General features: G+C 37.7%; 1 pseudogene; it reads right to left on the reverse strand.

Annotated features, from left to right (window-relative positions):
- Positions 1 to 1,596: 1,596 nt before the first annotated feature.
- On the reverse strand, positions 1,597 to 1,941 carry LOC122665127 (annotated as a pseudogene).
- Positions 1,942 to 5,410: the final 3,469 nt, after the last annotated feature.

Consider the following 5,410-nt stretch of genomic DNA (forward strand, 5'->3'; position numbering starts at 1 on the left):
CATGTCCATATATGAGCGTCTGTGCATCTGATCGGGTCCCGCAAAAACTCGACAAAACACTTTGTTCAAATAATTATAAATAATCTATCATTTTATGTAAAATAGATTTTTGCAAAACCATTTCCAAAACGGCACTGGATCCATATTCTGATCCGAACATACACAGACAGTCTCAATCTTGGTGTTCCCCAATCTGGCAGTGGTGACCATATTGGATAACTCCTTCACTCACAAAGTGTTCAGGCATTCCCAGAACACCGGCTTTGACTCGCTTGAGTCTCAGTCATTGATGAACCAAAGAATGCGGTCACACTTTGCAGCGACAGGGATAGGATGTCGGTGACACATGTCTATCCCTTCCTACATCTGATAGTATTACATGAGGGAATCGACAAAGTAGATTCTTCGCCAATGCACACATCAAACATGTGAGCACTCGCATTCGAACCCTGACATCACATGTCTAGGCATACCCAATGCGACAACCACATGATAAGGGTGCCCAGCCCAAACCCTAGTCGTGACTACCATTTTAAGTAAAACTTAGGGACACATAATGCTCAAAAAGTTTATATCGCATGTGACAATATCAAACTAAAATGTATAAATGTTCAATACAAAGGTGAACCGGGTTGAACCGGACAGAACCGGGTTTGATGGACACACACTTGTCCAACAACCTGTTTGTTGAAATGCCTCAACCGATAAAGTAAGATCATGTGTTGGTTCCAGCATTTGTAGATGGTTCAAATTCATTTGTAATGTGAAGGCCTTCTACAAATTAGCTAGATGGTCAATTAACCTGAAGTTAAAGGAAATTGGAAGGTTCATCGAGACTTTTCAAACTATTGTGGCTCCAATTCAGTTTTCGTGCTTTATAATTAGCTTGCAGGAAGATTCAATGCTCTAATTATTGGCTTAGGCATGGGATTGTATGAGTATTAGTTATAACTATTTAGAGGGAAAAAAAGATAATGTGGCACCAATAAATCTGAACCCAGTATGAAAAAATGTGGGAAGCTTCCGTGGTTGGCTTTCATTTGAGGTGAGGCTATTTAAGCCACTGGAAGTCTTTAAAAGTCTCACAATCATGGGAATATGCATCCAATTGCGGAATGTTTAGCTAAGTTTGGATTGATATGGATGTCATCAGCCTGTGGCAATCTTCTGTATCATAATACTTATAATTTTATTGTCTTCCATATGGGTTCTGTTGCTTCATCTCTTTAGAAACAGAGAGCCCCACCTTATGCTAATTCTCTCGACCTTTCTTCTTGATGTGGGCTCAATTAATTCAAATTGGGTTCTACAAAATTTCCTTCTCACTGGGATTATCAATCGCCAGCAGCAAACCTTAGAACAGAGCTTGGTGCTCAGGTATTGAATGATAATTGGGTGTCAGTGACTTTAGGAAGTAAGGATTACTCTTTCAAACAACACATGCGCAAAAACCAATATGAAGAAAGCTTGTTTAGAGATGTGAAGATGATAGGTAAAAAATCTTGCTATAGATTTTCATCAACACTTTTTCTCCTTGTATGAGAGAACATTATATAGTTTGGATTTTGGACTGTTTGGTTCTGGGAACTTAGTCGAGTTGATAGATAAATTAAGAAGCTTACTTGGTAGGGATGGGGTAGTAGGGGAACATCTCAAGAAGCATGGCAGCGATCTCAGCTCGGTGAAGCACGCTCTCAAGGCAGAGGTACCTCCCAGATGCCGATGGATTCTCATAAACAAAATGTGAGCCAAGGCTACATCCCTCACATCTACATAACCTTGTATAGCATTTCCATACTTCTTATTCCTGCCATTCAGAAACTTGAGAATGTGAACTGCACTAGCATTCACATTGGGTTGAAGCATTGGACCAGTCGTGACGGAAGGGATCACAGTCACCACATCAACCCCTCTCTTCCTTGCCATCTCTCACGTTGTGTGCTCTGCCATTATCTTCCCATAAGAATACCAGTCACTGAACCAATATTGCATGCGTGCATAAAATCAAGATTAATTTTCTCTTCTTCTTACGTACATCACATGTGAAGCTAGCACAGTTTTAATTAATGTAAATTACCGTAATGGACTTGACATAGTTGAGATCGCTCCAGCAAGTCTCATCGAGGACCTTGTCGGGATTCCTATTGGGTTCCATGTAAGTTACTGCTACTGAAGATGTAAAAACCACACGTCAAACTTGAGCTTCTGCTTCTGCTGCGGCATTCATCACAGTCATGGTTCTTGTGATTGCTGGCCAGTGCCTACCAATACACAGCAAATTTTCTTACTATAATGTCACCAATCTTAATTGCATTTTTTGTTTGAAACTATTCTAATTCTTTCCCCTTTCTATTCCCTTTTTTCATTAATTTTATCTCTTGGAAAAGACTATACATTTGATAACTCCAGTCCCCTTGAGTTCTAATATGAACATTGAGATAATTGTCCTCTGGAGCAGATGTCAAGGAAAAAGGGTGCCTGAAAAATGAGAACACACAAATTCTAAGATTAGGGTTTTTTTTTTTAATCTTTTTTGGGAGAAGGGGGAGGAGAACTTACCATTCAAATGGAGATATTTGAGGGCATTAGATGAATATATACATCCCATTTCTGTAGTTAAAATCTTCAGGCTTGCTCAATTTGAGTGACAAAACTTTTCCAGGATAAGTTTTTGCCTGTAAATTAAATTCAAACTACCGATTGATTATCAGGATTTATGGTCTTCGTTACTGATATACCAGTGTATATTGAAATTACATTTTTCATCGACTTCGTCTGCACCACAATGTGTTTCCCTTTTCTTTAATGTTTCCTTAGAGAGGAATTTGGTTTTGCTTTAATCTAATTGATATATATTCGTGCATTTTACTGGAACCTTTGCACTTTGGTGCAGGCAAGGCAGGTTCATCCTGACAAAAATCCAAATGATCCTCAAGCAGCTGAAAGATTTCAGACAAATACTCTATTTCCTCTTCTATAGTAGGACAGAATGAATAAATCCTGAATTTTGATTCTCATGTAGTAATCCTTGTAGTGAGTTTCTCATATTAGAACATGATGCCACCACCTGATAGGACATCGATCTTCTACTAATTCATATAAGCTGCTGTGCAACTTTATTAATGCTTTTGATGGTAGATTCATACATGTGCCAAGTATGTCAGAAATGAGGAGCTATGAGTGCAATTTTGTAGAACCTCTTGAGTAATCCAAGTTCAATTGCTCAGCAGGTATTGGGAGAAGCTTATCAGGTTTTGAGTGATCCTGTACAAAGGGATGCTTACAATTGGAATGGAAAATATTGCATCTCCAGGTATGCCAAAAAGAACACAAGAAACATTATTTACATTCTTAGATGGAGAATTACCATGATTGATAACTTTATTGATTGACCAGAATTTGTCATGGTCATGCAAATTTGCTTAAATGACATGATTATGCATGATTGAGAAGAATCGTATTCATACTAACTCATTTTCTTTACTGTTCTATAGATATATCCATGGTGATTGATCTTCTCTGTTTAATTGGTCATTCAAAATAAGAATATTTCATGGCTATTGCTTGAATCAGCATATCAGTTCTGTCTACTTTTTCCATTGTTTGTTGCTCATTTCTTGCATAAATACAGCGTTACAGATTTATTGCTGATAAGTATGCCATGATTTTAATTTCATGCAATTTTTGTTCAAATAACTTGTACTGTTGTACATCTCTCGATGGGAAGCTGTCTGTTTCAAGCAAATGTCGTAAAGAGGATGAATTTTCTATTGTGCCTTAATTATGTTTCTTGCTTGTAACTGTACCTTCCTTTTCCTTCAGAGTTGATAAAAATCTATGGAGTATTCTAGGTTTTAGAGTGTTGATGATACTGAATTCTTCAAGAATTCAGAATCTAAGAGCTAACGCAGGGGAAAAACAGAGAGAATTAAGAAAGAAGGGGTTCTCCTGTTTCGAGCACAAGAGAAAGCTCCAGAATTGGGGAAAAGAAGGAAGGAATTAAGCAGTATTGTATTTCATATCCATCTACACGTGTTGGGTCTTTATATATACCCTTACAACCAATTTCTGTTACAACAACAACTGTCCTAGCTGAGCTGGAAGAATCCTTCTAAATGAACCCTTCTAACCACTTGGGTTTACGCAAGCCTTCTCTGGACCTGAGTTGTATGGTATCACCTTGGACTCCCTCCTCATGTTGACTAGACCCATGATCTGTGGTCTGGATTGAACATTCAATATTTGGGATGAACTTGCTGGATTGACTTACTTTTGCTACTAAACAGACAATTGTTTCTCTTTATTTCTAAGCTGCTTAGTTAGCTGGGACTAAATGGGGACCATTTGTAAATCATAGTTGTTGTGCTTGTTAGAAGATAATTTTCCTTATTGCTACAATATGTACACTGGTGATTTTGGAATCTATCTCTGGGTGCTATGCATACCTGCTAATTCAATGATACAACTACGAATGTACAAACTTTGAGTACCCCATGATTTACTTCGAGTCAATTCCATTTTCCACAAACTAATAGGATGACACCTGGGGAACAATAAAACGGAGTTGACTGTGGTCCTTAATTTAGCAGATGCCTGCTAGCATTTGTACCTTGCCTACTTGAAGAGTAACAAGAAGGCAATGCAAGTTTAGATGAACCTCAAACTACGAGGTATCGTATCTAACTCGGTGTCTGTATCCAATTGAGGAGACTGATTTCAATAATGAACATATGAAATAATTAAGCAAATGAAGTGCAGATTTCTACTCTCTCTCTCTCTTTCTCACAAACGTCCTTATCAAACCCTCCAATAGAGATCTGTCTATTGAATTTATCAGTTGGTCATTAGAGAAGAACTTCTCAAGTGATGATCAGATAATGCTTTTCAAAGTAGGGTGAGAATTCAAGCCCTCTAATTTGAAATTTGTTTGTACGTTTTAGGTTTGGCGCAATGGTTTACATAAAAAAGATTTCAATGTTGTCCCCCCCCCCCTCAATTTTATTAATATTTGAAGCTGACAAAGCTGGTTTAAACTGATCTCTAATATGCATTCTTAGATGTTCTAAAGCACCTTATTTTTACTCTCTTGGGTCTTCATAGGTATATATCATGGAAGGGAGCACCGTGGGGAGCACCGTTTGTGTAATGGGAGTCGTTCAGAGGAATGATAATTGACTCATCACTATTCTTCCCCATGATGCTGTGAACCCTTTTCTATAGGAGATACTATATCCTTCCTACAAGTCTCATGGCGTTGTTGATATTGTCCTCAGATGCGTAGATACGTAAAAAATTGATGTCATTCCAATGTATTTTTGGATTGAAAATGCAATTGGTCTTTTGCTCTTGAAAACCTATAAATACTAAAATTTGATGTGTATTTTTCTACAAAGTACTATTGTATCCAATC

Source organism: Telopea speciosissima, chromosome 6 (genome assembly GCF_018873765.1).
Source record: "Telopea speciosissima isolate NSW1024214 ecotype Mountain lineage chromosome 6, Tspe_v1, whole genome shotgun sequence".
NCBI classification, from domain to species: Eukaryota; Viridiplantae; Streptophyta; class Magnoliopsida; order Proteales; family Proteaceae; genus Telopea; species Telopea speciosissima.